A 14,728-nucleotide genomic window follows, 5' to 3' on the forward strand; every position below is an offset into this window, starting at 1 on the left:
TCTGCTATTTGGCCTCTCCACAGCACCGAGGGTATTCACCAAGGTGATGGCGGAAATTATGGTTCTCCTCCGCAGACAGGGGGTGAACATTATTCCATATCTGGACGATCTGCTGATAAAGGCACCATCCAAGGAGAAACTGTTACAGTCCATCCTTCTCACGACCCACCTGCTCAGGGAACATGGTTGGATCCTGAATCTTCCAAAATCAAATTTGGAACCAACCAGGAGGTTGTCCTTTCTGGGAATGATTCTCGACATGGAAGTGCAGAGGGTGTTTCTTCCAGAGGAAAAAGCGTTGGTGATTCAAACAATGGTCCGGGATGTCCTGAAGCCAGCCCGGGTGTTAGTTCATTAGTGCATTCGCCTTCTGGGAAAGGTGGTGGCCTCTTACAAGGCTCTACAGTACAGGAGGTTTCATGCTCGGTCCTTCCAACTGGATCTCCTGGACATATGCACCAGAGGATACGTCTGTCACCAAAGGCCAGGATTTCACTCCTCTGGTAGTTGCAACTTCCTCATCTTCTGGAGGGCCGCAGGTTCGGGATTCAGGACTGGAGCCTTCTAACCAAGGATGCAAGTCTCCGGGGCTGGGGTACAGTCACTCAAGGGGAGACCTTCCAAGGAAGGTGGTCAAGTCTGGAAGCCGGCCTGCCGATAAACATTCTAGAACTAAGAGCCGTCTACAACGGTCTTCACCAAGCAGCCCATCTTGTGAGAAATCAGGCCATTCAAGTGCAGTCGGACAATGTAACGACAGTGGCTTACATCAACCGACAGGGCGGAACGAAGAGCAGAGCTGCAATGTCAGAGGTAACAAGAATCATCCTCTGGGCAGAAAAACATGCGTTGGCGCTGTCAGCAATCTTCGTTCCGGGAGTAGACAACTGGGAAGCGGACTTCCTCAGCAGAAACAATCCGGATGGAGTGGGGTCTCCATCCGGAGGTGTTCACGGAGGTAACAGATCTTTGGGGTGTACATCAAATCGACATGATTGCCTCTCGTCTCAACAAGAAGCTTCGGCGATATTGTTCCAGGTCGAGGGACCCGAAAGCAGTGGCGGTGGACGCCCTGGTGACTCCGTGGGTTTTCCAGTCGGTGTACGTGTTTCCACCACTCCCACTCATTCCAAGAGTGCTAAAGCTCATAAGGAGAACAAGGGTTCAAGCGATCCTCATTGCTCCAGACTGGCCAAGAAGGTCTTGGTATGCGGATCTTCTGGATCTACTGCTAGAAGAGCCGAGGCCTCTTCCTCTTCGGGAGGACCTGCTGCAGCAGGGCCCGTTCACCTATCAAGACTTACCACGGCTGCGTTTGATGGCATGGAGGTTGAACGCCAGATATTAGCTCGGAAGGGCATTCCGAACAAGGTTATTCCTACCCTGATACAGGCTAGGAAAGGAGTAACATTTAAACATTACCATCGTATTTGGAAAAAATATGTATCTTGGTGTTAGTCCAAGAAGTTTCCTACAGTGGCGTTTCAACTGGGATGTTTTCTCCTCTTCCTGCAAGCAGGTGTGGATATGGGCCTGAGGTTGGGATTCATAAAGGTCCAAATTTTCTTCCAGAAACTGTCACGATCCGGGTATCTGGACGCCATTTCTTACCCATCAGATGCCTCCTAAGGCTGGCTCAGCGCTCCAGGACCGGATCCCATCTGTTATCCTGATGTGTACATTCCTGTATCCTCTCCTGTCACTCTGGGACGCTGTCACAGTAAACGCCATATTACACCTGGCATGGCGTCTCCCGCGGCCTCCGCCGCCGTCCCTGCTCTTCTGCATGCAGAGTGTCTGAGTGGCGATTACGTCAGCCGCGGCCTCCGCTGTGTCCGCGTGGTTGGATGTGCATCTGTCAGCCTGGCGCCTCCTGTCTCCGGTGGCCGGCGCCGCCATTACTGTTTTCATTACCACATGGATTACAAACCAAACTTCCCTCCAAGTGTCTGCATGGGCGCAGCCATCTTGGATTCTGTCAGCTGATCATTTCCACCAATCTGTTCTCAGTATTGATAATCTGCATAATTGCCTAGCCAATCCCTTCCTTGCTGCAGGTATAAATACACTGTGCCTGAGCAAGGAAGGCGTCAGTGCTTTGGTTGTCAAACCTAGTTCCTGTTTGTCTCTCTCCTGTGATTGTCTTCCAGGTTCCAGCTCCTGTCTCAAGACTTCCACCATAGAGACCCGCACCAGCATTCCACCTGCGGTGTAGCCTGACTCTCCAATCCATTGTGGATTCATCTGTTTCCAGCTACAACATTACCTGCTTCCAGCTCAGCTTCCAGCAGAGTACAGCTTCTCTTAAAGGGCCGGTGTCCTTTCTACACTTTACCACTCTCCACCGGTATTATTATTTCTCCGCTCTCAAGTTCTACATTTCAGTTCATATTTCATCGCTCCCAAGTTCATTTATTATTTAACTGGTTCCAGCCAGTATCCACTCCGTGCTAACAACAGTCTGGTTCCAGCCAGTATTCACAGCAGCCGTTTTATCTTCAGCAACCCAGCTTTTCCTGGAACACCAGCTGGCACAATCCTGGGTTATCTCCATTGCTACAGTCGGGCCTGGTAAGGACTTTCCATCTAGAAGATTATAAGAACTATCTCACACTACCAGTGCCCTGTGGCTCCTGCCATCCTGTAGTACCCAGGAACTGTATTTATTCTTTGCTGACTTTTACGTTTTCTTTTACTGCTGCTGTGTTGCGGAGTTGTCATAATAAACATCATTGACTTTTATCCAAGTTGTCGTGGTCACGCCTTCGGGCAGTTGTTATTCATGTTACTTACATGTCCAGGGGTCTGATACAACCTCCCAGGTTCCGGTACATCTCAGCCCCTACAACTGAGGCTGCCTCCCGTCAGCTCAGGCCCTCAGTTGTGACAGTAAGCACTGACCTAATGAATCCAGCCGGAGACCAGGATCAAGCGGCCAGGCCGATGCAAGAACTGGCAGCCCGACTAGAACATGAGGAGGCTGCACAGGGCCACATCATCCGCTGTCTCCAGGATCTCTCTACTCGGCTGGATGGGATTCAGACAACTCTCCGTGGATCAGGCGCGTCTGGTGCGTCAACCACAGTGACTCCAGCTATAACCCCACCCACCTTACCCATTTCTGCTCCACGTCTTCATCTTCCAACGCCAGCAAAATTTGACGGATCTCCAAGATTATGCAGGGGATTTCTCAACCAGTGTGAGATTCAGTTTGAGCTACAACCTGGCAATTTTCCCAGTGACCGTACAAAAATTGCCTACATTATTTCTCTTCTCAGTGGCTCAGCCCTTGATTGGGCATCACCGTTATGGGAGAGGTCCGACACCCTGCTATCTTCCTACACTGCCTTCGTGTCAACATTCAGGCGCATCTTCGACGAGCCAGACCGGGTAACCTCAGCTTCATCCGAGATTCTCCGTTTACGCCAGGGGTCACGTACTGTAGGACAATATCTGATACAGTTCCAGATCCTGGCATCCGAACTGGCATGGAACGACGAGGCCCTGTATGCTGCATTCTGGCATGGCTTATCTGAGCGTATTAAAGATGAGTTAGCTACCAGAGACTTACCTTCTAAGTTAGATGAGCTAATCTCACTCTGCACGAAAGTTGATTTACGTTTCAGAGAGAGAGCAACTGAGCGTGGAAGATCATCTGCTCCAAAATCTTCTGCTCCTCCTCCTCGTCAACTGTCACCATCTAAAGATGAGCCCATGCAACTTGGCCGTTCCCGTTTAACTTCTGCTGAGCGCCGAAGACGTCTCTCCGAGTCTCTCTGTCTCTATTGTGCAGCTCCGTCTCACACCATTAATGCCTGTCCCAAACGTCCGGGAAACTCCAAATCCTAGCTCGCCAAGGAGAGGGCCGGCTAGGAGTAATGATCTCCTCTCCATCTCCTCAAGATTGTAATCTCCCAGTCTCGCTTCAAGTTGCTCAACGTTATCGGAACGTCATTTCCCTCCTTGATTCCAGAGCAGCTGGGAACTTTATTACCGAAGCCTATGTTAAACGGTGGTCCCTACCCACCGAGAGACTTCCTTCGTCCATTTCTTTAACTGCCGTGGATGGCAGCAAAATTTTTGATGCAGTTATTTCTTTAAGGACTCTACCAGTTCGTCTGAGAGTGGGAGTTCTTCATTCCGAACTTATTTCTTTTTTAGTGATTCCAAGAGCCACACATCCTGTGGTCCTGGGCCTTCCATGGCTCCGTCTTCACAATCCTACAATTGATTGGACGACTACGCAAATCCTGGCATGGGGTTCCTCCTGTGCTGAGACATGTTTGTTTAAAGTATTGCCTGTCTGTTCTTCCTCCCCCAGGTCGTCTGATGTTCCACCTCCTCCATATCAAGATTTCACGGATGTGTTCAGTAAAGCTTCTGCTGATATCCTTCCTCCTCATAGAGAATGGGACTGCCCGATTGATCTCGTTCCAGGGAAGGTTCCACCTCGAGGCCGAACTTATCCGTTGTCTCTGCCTGAGACGCATTCTATGGAGGAATATATTAAAGAGAACCTAGCAAAGGGGTTCATTCGACCTTCTTCTTCTCCAGCCGGCGCAGGCTTCTTTTTTGTAAAAAAGAAAGATGGTGGTCTGCGGCCGTGCATCGACTACAGAGGTTTGAACGACATTACCATCAAGAACCGTTATCCTTTACCCCTGATTACTGAGCTCTTTGACAGAGTTAGCGGAGCTACCATCTTTACAAAGCTGGACTTGAGAGGTGCATACAATCTCATCCGGATCCGTGAGGGTGACGAGTGGAAGACCGCCTTTAACACCCGTGACGGACATTATGAGTACCTCGTCATGCCCTTCGGATTGAGCAATGCTCCAGCTGTCTTCCAGCATTTTGTCAATGAGATCTTCAGAGACATTCTATACCGTCATGTCGTGGTCTATCTAGACGATATCCTCATTTTTGCCAACGATTTAGAGGAACATCGTTTTTGGGTTAAAGAGGTTCTGTCCCGTCTCCGTGTCAATCATCTCTATTGCAAATTAGAAAAATGCGTCTTTGAAGTCAAGTCCATTCCGTTTCTAGGGTACATTGTGTCCGGTTCCGGACTAGAGATGGATCCTGAGAAACTACAAGCAATCCAAAATTGGCCGGTACCCTTAACCCTCAAAGGGGTCCAGAGGTTCTTAGGGTTCGCCAACTATTACCGAAAGTTTATACGAGACTTTTCCACCATTGTGGCGCCTATTACTGCTTTCACTAAGAAGGGTGCTAACCCGTCCAAGTGGTCTGAAGAAGCCATGCAAGCATTCCATCTTTTAAAACAAAGGTTCATCTCTGCGCCTGTTCTGAAACAGCCTGACATCGACTCTCCTTTCATCTTAGAGGTGGATGCCTCCTCCGTTGGAGTAGGAGCGGTGTTATCTCAGAGGGCTAAAGATGGCCATTTACACCCTTGCAGTTTCTTCTCCCGGAAGTTCTCCCCAGCTGAGCGCAACTATGCCATTGGCGACCAGGAGTTGCTAGCCATCAAGCTCGCTCTAGAAGAGTGGAGGTATCTGTTGGAGGGAGCTTCTCATTCAATCACCATACTTACAGACCACAAGAACCTTTTATATCTGAAAGGCGCACAATGTCTCAACCCTCGTCAGGCCAGATGGGCACTTTTCTTTTCCAGGTTCGACTTTAAACTCCAGTTCTGTCCGGGCTCTCAGAATCGCAAGGCCGATGCCCTTTCCCGCTCATGGGAGCAAGAAAATGAGTCAGAGTCTTCAGACAAGCATCCTATTATAAATCCGTTGGCATTCTCCACGGTAGGGATGGACTCTACGCCCCCATCAGGGAAAAGTTTTGTGAAACCGATGCTAAGGAAGAAGCTCATGCATTGGGCCCATGCTTCCCGTTTTGCCGGACATACAGGTATCCAAAAAACCCTGGAGTTTATCTCTAGGTCCTATTGGTGGCCAACTCTGAAAAAGGACGTCTTGGAGTTTATTGCATCTTGCCCAAAGTGTGCTCAACATAAGGTATCCCGCCAGTCGCCTGCGGGGCAACTGGTTCCACTATCTGTTCCCCGTCGACCTTGGACCCATTTGTCGATGGATTTTATTACAGATTTACCCATGTGCAACAAGTTCAATACCATCTGGGTGGTAGTTGACCGGTTCACCAAGATGGCACACTTCATTCCTCTCACCGGTCTTCCGTCAGCTTCCAAGTTGGCTCAAGTATTCATACAAGAGATCTTCCGACTCCACGGTCTTCCTGAAGAAATTATCTCAGATCGAGGAGTTCAATTCACAGCCAAATTCTGGCGAAGTTTATGTCAAGTCCTCCAAGTCAAGCTAAAGTTTTCCACGGCTTACCATCCTCAGACCAATGGTCAAACCGAGAGGGTGAATCAGGACTTGGAGGCCTTCCTCCGCATCTATGTGTCCTCCTCTCAAGATGACTGGGTTCAATTACTTCCCTGGGCCGAGTTCTGTCATAACAACCAGTATCATTCTTCATCTGCTTCAACACCATTCTTCACTAACTTTGGATTCCACCCTAAAGTCCCTGAGTTCCAACCGCTTCCAGCAACTTCTGTTCCCGCAGTGGATATCACCTTGCATCAGTTTGCCAATATCTGGAAGAGCGTACGATCAGCTCTGCTCAAGGCATCGTTCAGGTACAAGAAGTTTGCGGATAAGAAGCGTCGAGCAGTTCCTGCTCTCAAGGTGGGTGATCGGGTATGGTTATCCACGAAGAATTTGAGGTTAAGAGTTCCCAGTATGAAGTTTGCACCTCGCTATATCGGTCCTTTCAAGATTGAACAAGTCATCAATCCTGTTGCTTACAGACTCCAGTTGCCTCCCTTCTTAAAAATACCCAGGACATTCCATGTTTCCCTGTTGAAACCGCTGATCTTGAATCGGTTTCATTCCTCACTTCCTCCAACTCCGAAAGTCCAAACTCAACGAGGCGTTGAGTATGAAGTGGCCAAGATCCTGGACTCACGTCACCGTTACGGTCAACTACAATATCTTATTGACTGGAAGGGTTATGGCCCTGAGGAACGTTCATGGACCAATGCTTCTGATGTCCATGCTCCTGCCTTGGTCCGGAGATTCCATTCCAAGTTTCCTCAAAAGCCAAAGAAGTGTCCTGGGGCCACTCCTAAAGGGGGGGGTGCTGTCACGATCCGGGTATCTGGACGCCATTTCTTACCCATCAGATGCCTCCTAAGGCTGGCTCAGCGCTCCAGGACCGGATCCCATCTGTTATCCTGATGTGTACATTCCTGTATCCTCTCCTGTCACTCTGGGACGCTGTCACAGTAAACGCCATATTACACCTGGCATGGCGTCTCCCGCGGCCTCCGCCGCCGTCCCTGCTCTTCTGCATGCAGAGTGTCTGAGTGGCGATTACGTCAGCCGCGGCCTCCGCTGTGTCCGCGTGGTTGGATGTGCATCTGTCAGCCTGGCGCCTCCTGTCTCCGGTGGCCGGCGCCGCCATTACTGTTTTCATTACCACATGGATTACAAACAAACTTCCCTCCAAGTGTCTGCATGGGCGCAGCCATCTTGGATTCTGTCAGCTGATCATTTCCACCAATCTGTTCTCAGTATTGATAATCTGCATAATTGCCTAGCCAATCCCTTCCTTGCTGCAGGTATAAATACACTGTGCCTGAGCAAGGAAGGCGTCAGTGCTTTGGTTGTCAAACCTAGTTCCTGTTTGTCTCTCTCCTGTGATTGTCTTCCAGGTTCCAGCTCCTGTCTCAAGACTTCCACCATAGAGACCCGCACCAGCATTCCACCTGCGGTGTAGCCTGACTCTCCAATCCATTGTGGATTCATCTGTTTCCAGCTACAACATTACCTGCTTCCAGCTCAGCTTCCAGCAGAGTACAGCTTCTCTTAAAGGGCCGGTGTCCTTTCTACACTTTACCACTCTCCACCGGTATTATTATTTCTCCGCTCTCAAGTTCTACATTTCAGTTCATATTTCATCGCTCCCAAGTTCATTTATTATTTAACTGGTTCCAGCCAGTATCCACTCCGTGCTAACAACAGTCTGGTTCCAGCCAGTATTCACAGCAGCCGTTTTATCTTCAGCAACCCAGCTTTTCCTGGAACACCAGCTGGCACAATCCTGGGTTATCTCCATTGCTACAGTCGGGCCTGGTAAGGACTTTCCATCTAGAAGATTATAAGAACTATCTCACACTACCAGTGCCCTGTGGCTCCTGCCATCCTGTAGTACCCAGGAACTGTATTTATTCTTTGCTGACTTTTACGTTTTCTTTTACTGCTGCTGTGTTGCGGAGTTGTCATAATAAACATCATTGACTTTTATCCAAGTTGTCGTGGTCACGCCTTCGGGCAGTTGTTATTCATGTTACTTACATGTCCAGGGGTCTGATACAACCTCCCAGGTTCCGGTACATCTCAGCCCCTACAACTGAGGCTGCCTCCCGTCAGCTCAGGCCCTCAGTTGTGACAGAAACAAATGAACCAAATTACGATAGCAGGAAAACAAAGCGCTAGGCAGGCGCCCAGCATCCTCTACGGACTACGAGAAAAGGATTTACCGGTAGGTAACCAAAATCTTATTTTCTCTTACGTCCTAGAGGATGCTGGGATCCACATTAGTACCATGGGGATGTACCAAAGCTCCCAGAACGGAAGGGAGAGCGCGGAGGCTCCTGCAGAACTGACTGACCAAACTTCAGGTCCTCAGAGGCCAAAGTATCGAACTTGTAGAACTTTGCAAACGTGTTCGACCCAGACCAAGTAGCCGCTCGGCAAAGTTGTAGAGCCGAGACACCCCGGGCAGCCGTCCAGGAAGAACCCACCTTACGAGTAGATTGGGCCTTAACAGACGCAGGACACGGCAAGCCTGCCGTAGAATACGCATGCTGTATAGTGAACCTGATCCAGCGAGAGATAGTCTGCTTAGAAGCAGGACACCCAAGTTTCTTGGGATCATACAGGAAAAATAGGGAGTCCGATTTTCTGTGACGAGTAGTCCTCTTCACATAGATTTTCAGAGCCCTTACAACATCCAACTTTGATGAAATTGAGGAGTCAGTAGCAACTGGCACCACAATAGGTTGGTTGATATGAAATGCTGACACAACCTTCAGAAGAAACTGCTGACGTGTTCAAAGCTCAGCCTTATCTTCATGGAAGATCAAGTATGGGCTTTTACAGGACAAAGCCCCCAACTCCGACACATGTCTAGCAGAAGCTAAGGCCAACAAAGTGACAGCCTTCCACGTGAAAAACTTGACCTCAACCTCCTGTAGAGGCTCAAACCAGTCCATCTGGAGTAACTGCAACACCGCGTTAAGATCCCAGGGCACCGTAGGCCAAGCAGCAACAGGCTTTTTATACAATACTTCCAAAAGCAATACAATGGATACTGTAATCCCTTTGTCCATTGGACACAGGGATGCATCTTTACAGTACAGGAGAGGTCATAGGTTGATTTGAAAAGGTGGGCGATGTCTTTCTCAACTGTTCTTGTGGGTGGTCTCTTCTGGATTCCCGCCGCATACATAATATACCTGAAGGTGTCGTCATACATCTCAGTGATATTATCTATCAAGTTCGCTAGCACATGGATATACCTATAATTTATAATTCCTCTGGCAGTATGGGTGATGTCTAATGCGAGAAGGAATTGAATCCCGGTGGATTCGTGGATCAAATCAGAGGCTACGTGCTCTGTCCTCTCTATGAGGTGTCTCTTGACGATGTGTTCATAGTGAGTATGAGTATAAGGAGCCTGAGCACTGCGGTGAACATCTTCAATCTTATCATGGGTTATGGACATGACCTCTGGCAACACTCTTCCAATATAACACAATCCCTCTGAGTTCGGGGCAAGCCACTTATACGCCTTCCTCCAACATATGAAATAGGCATCATCGGGGAGAACATAGGGGACAGAATATGACATTACCATATTACAAACTTTCCAAGTGAAAAACCAATCCCTAGTTCTCCCATCTGCTCAGTACAAGTATCGGGCTGGATGATATGAGCACAGTACCCTGGTGATACTTCTCCAACCCACATGGTCTTGCTTCCTCGAGTATACCTATACCGAAAATACCTTCCACTGTTGGCTATTTGACGTACAAGTTCAGAGTCTATGGGTATCCTATCAGCTCTGTGCGAAAAGGCCATTGTCTGGTTATTCTATGTCACCTCCCAATATCCCGGTTTTCGGTAATTGGAAATATTGAAACATAATAAGGATCTATCTACATGATACTGGTGGAGCTTCAAGCTAGGGGGCCTAGAAATATTAAATTTTTTGTGCACCGGTCTCCCACCCCGTAATTCGAGTACCTCATCTATTGCTAAAGGGTATGGTACTAATCCTGACTTGCTCTGACCTTGCACACCCAGCATTCTGTCTGGTTTAAGACCTTACCCACTAGTGAGTGGTAATCACTCAATTGATGACGGTCCATGTTGATATTAAGGTTGGACTGACATCTCTGGATGCACCCATCCTCGACTATGTTCTCACAATTCTTACAAATGCAATTTTCCTCAGCCAATAACCCTTCACAGTGCCTCCGAGCTCCCCGACTACCAGATCGCTTTCTGATACTCGCCTTTGCTCGAGTGATGTGTTGCTCTTGAGATTCTACAAATCCATCCTCGCCATTAGGACCCATTCCAGATCCTTTCTCGACCTCTCTGGGACCCTCACCGAAACAGACTGTCCTGGTCAACAACAGGATTAACAGGAAAACCCGGAACGCAGTCTCTTGGGGTAAGTCCATCTTGTTAAGGGAAGAGAAGGGAAACAAGAAGGGGGAGAAAGGGAAGGAGAGAAGGAGGGTAGTGGGAGATGGAGAAAATGATAAAAAAGAAAACTGGTGCGACAACCGCCTCTGGTCTTGTTGTTCTCCGCGCTCAGGTGCCGTGACAACAGTCCTGCCTCTCAACCTTCCCGGAAAAGACACTCCAGTGATACGATGTTCTCTACACTCTGCTCTTTGTCACGGGTTCTCTCCGGGTCAGCGACCTTCTTACAGTGGGACGAGTGGACCCAAGTCTCTCTTTCGGCAACCTTTAATGCTGTTGTGCTGGTTAGTAAGACTTGGTACGGTCCTTCCCACCTGTCAATGAGGCAACCTGAGCGTAGAAAATTTTGAATCATTACATAATCCCCAGGTTCAATGTCATGACAATTACTGTTCGGTAGTTCAGGAATCACCAGCTTTAGATTTCTATTTTGATTCCTCAGCTGCTGGCTCATCTTAACCAAATATTTTACAGTCACTTCGTTATTGCATTTCAAATCATCCTAGGGGTCTATCATTACATGGGGTTGTCGGCCAAAAAGAATCTCAAAGGGTGATAGGTTAAGGGGGGACCTGCGAGTGGTTCTGATGCTGTACAATACTAGTGGCAAAGCTTCTGGCCACAACAATCCAGTCTCAGCCATCACTTTGCTCAGCTTGTTCTTAATAGTGCTGTTCACTCTCTCCACCTTCGCACTTGCCTGTGGTCGGTACGGAGTATGCAGCTTGCTATTAATTCCCATCAGTTTGCACATAACCTGAAAGACTTCACCTGTAAAATGGGTACCCCTATCGCTTTCAATTATTCTAGGGATACCATATCTACACACAAATTCCTGCACAATTTTCTTTGCAGTGAACGTAGCAGTATTTGTGGCAGCAGGGAACGCTTCTTCCCAATTGGAAAACACATCAATACAGACTAACACATATTTTACATTTCTACAGGGTGGTAACTGTATGAAAACAATTTGTATTACCTGAAAAGGGCCGTCTGTCGGAGGGATATGGGATGGTTCTGTTGGTATTGACTTTTCAATATTCTTCCTCAAGCAAGTAAGACATGTCATTGCTCTCTTACCCGCATGAGAAGAGAATCCTGGCGCACACCAGTAGGCTCTCACCAGCTTACACATACCCTCTTTACCCAGATGAGTCAGACCGTGTGCCGCCTCAGCTAAGCTTGGAAGATATGCTCTGGGGGCCACTGGCTTACCCTGTCCAGAGTCCTGAGGACTCCTGGCCATACCCCTTTGACCTCCAGACCGCCTTTTCCTGTGGAGAACACAAATTTTGCATTTCAATTAATTTTTGTGTGTTGATTGTGTTGAATGTCATCAGTGATGTAATATCTGTTTGTATGGGGGTGCTGGCTGCTGATTTAGCAGCTTCGTCTGCCCGGCTGTTACCAAGTGAGATTGGATCTTGGTTGTAAGTGTGTGCTTTGCACTTGATAACAGCCACCCTGTCTGGTTCTTGTATCGCTGTTAGAAGCCTTTTTATGTGGGATGCATACGCTACAGGTGTGCCAGCTGCCGTCATGAAGTTTCTGAGGAGCCATAGGGCCCCGAAATCATGCACTACTCCAAAGGCATACCTAGAATCTGTGTATATATTGGCTGACTTACCCTTGGCCAATTCACACGCTCTGGTTAGGGCGACCAGCTCAGCAACTTGTGCTGAGTGCGGTGGGCCCAGGGGTTCAGCTTCTATGATACCTCTGTCATCTACGACTGCATATCCAGTACACAGGTCTCCCGAGTCCGTCTGTCTGTGGCAACTACCGTCAGTGTAAAAAGTAAAATCTACGCCTTCGAGTGGGTTGTCACTAATGTCAGGTCTTGCAGTGAAAGTCTGATTCAGATATTCCATACAATCATGCGTGTCAGTGTCTGCACTAAATCCTCCTTCACCATCATTCTCATCCTCCACCCTTTGTGCCTGTCCAGGCACACCCGGCAGATTAGTTGCAGGATTTAGTGCGCTGCATCTCTTTATGGTGATGTTTACAGGGGCCATTAGTGCTAATTCCCACTTTGTAAACCGTGCCGATGAGACATGTCTGGTTTGGGCGGAGTTCAGTAAGGCTGACACTGCATGAGGTGTATGGATTGTCAGGTTGTGTCCTAACACTACGTCTTCGCTTTTACTTACTAGCAAAGCTATCGCTGCAACACTTTGCAAGCTTGTGGGGAGAGACCGCGCTACGGTGTCCAACTGTGCACTGTAGTAAGCTACCGGCCTGCTGGCATCACCATGTCTCTGGGTTAGGACACCTGCTGCATACCCAGCACTTTCCGTACTGTACAATTCAAAGGGTTTCCCATAATCTGGCATGCCTAATGCAGGTGCCTGTGATAGGCACTGTTTGAGTCTCTCAAATGCCAGTTCGGACTCATCTGTGTGCGAGATCCGATCTGGTTTGTTCGAAGAGACCATTTCTTGCAAAGGTAAAGCCAGTATGGAGAACCCTGGGATCCAGTTTCAGCAGTACCCGCACATTCCAAGAAAAGTGCGGATCTGTTGCTGGGTTTGAGTCATGTCGCGAATCAACTGTATTCTATCAGCGGTGAGGTGTCTAAGTCCTTGCGTCAAGCAATGTCCCAAATATTTTACCCTGGTCTGGCACAGCTGCAACTTATCCTTTGAAACCTTGTGTCCCGTATTAGAAAGGTGAAACAGAAGCTGTTTCGTCTCTTTCAAGGACGATTCGAGTGAATCAGAACACAGCAGTAAGTCATCTACATACTGTATTAATACTGATCCGCTCTCAGGTTGAAAAGATTGTAAACAGTCATGCAAAGCCTAGGAGAAAATACTTGGGCTGTCAATGAAACCTTGCGGGTAGCCGAGTCCATGTGTACTGTACTCCCCTGTATGTAAATGCAAACAGGTATTGGCTGTCAGGGTGCAGAGGGACCGAAAAGAAGGCAGAACAGAGGTCAATGACAGTGAAAAATTTTGCAGTAGGGGGAATTTGCATGAGGATGACAGCTGGATTTGGCACTACGGGGAATTGGCTCTCCACTATCTTGTTTATCCCCCTTAGATCCTGCACTAGCCTGTAACCCCTCCCCCCACTCTTTTTCACAGGGAAGATGGGACTATTGGCAGTGCTGGACGTCCTGACTAGGATGCCCTGTTGTAGCAAGCGCTCTATGACTGGGTACACTCCTAATTCCACCTCTGGCTTCAGAGGATACTGAGGGATTTTTGGAGCTATCCTACCATCTTTTATTTGCACTACTACTGGAGCTACATTCGCCATCAATCCAGTGTCTTGTCCATCTTTGGTCCAGAGGGATCCCGGTATTTGTGAGATCATTTCCTCTACCTTTGATGGACACCTGTCTATAACAGCAGAGTGTGACATTAGCCTTTGTGGGGTGTCTAACATATCCTGCACTTCCTGAACGTGATTTTCGGGTATATCCAAGAAGACCCCCTCAGGAGTACAATTTATGACACACCTCATTTTACACAATAAATCTCTCCCAAGTAGATTAGTCGGAGCAGATGCAGCTAGCAAAAAGGAATGCTTGGTCTGCAAAGGCCCTATCGTAATCTCCGCAGGTCTACTCAAAGGGTAGTGTTGCACTGTTCCTGTTACTCCCATTGCTGAAATTGTTCTACCCGTGGTTTTCATACCTACTGTCGAATTTAACACTCACCTGGCCGCCCCTGTATCTACAAGAAAAGGTAATGATCTACCAGCTACATCAACTGTGACCTCAGGTTCACTACCAAGGCTAGCAATCAACTTCACTGGCTGCAGACTACAGGTGTGGCCCAACCCCTGTTGTATATTGTGACCCTCCCGCAGCGCACTGGCAGCTACAATATGTGAGGGGGTAACTGAGAATTTTCAGAGGTCTGCCAGTCCCTCCTAGGTGGGTACCTCCTTGTTTCCCCTGCATGTGGCTCATAACTTCTCCTATGCGATCCCTGATCCCAATT

The sequence above is a fragment of the Pseudophryne corroboree genome, chromosome 1 (genome assembly GCF_028390025.1).
Source record: "Pseudophryne corroboree isolate aPseCor3 chromosome 1, aPseCor3.hap2, whole genome shotgun sequence".
Classification (NCBI taxonomy): Eukaryota; Metazoa; Chordata; class Amphibia; order Anura; family Myobatrachidae; genus Pseudophryne; species Pseudophryne corroboree.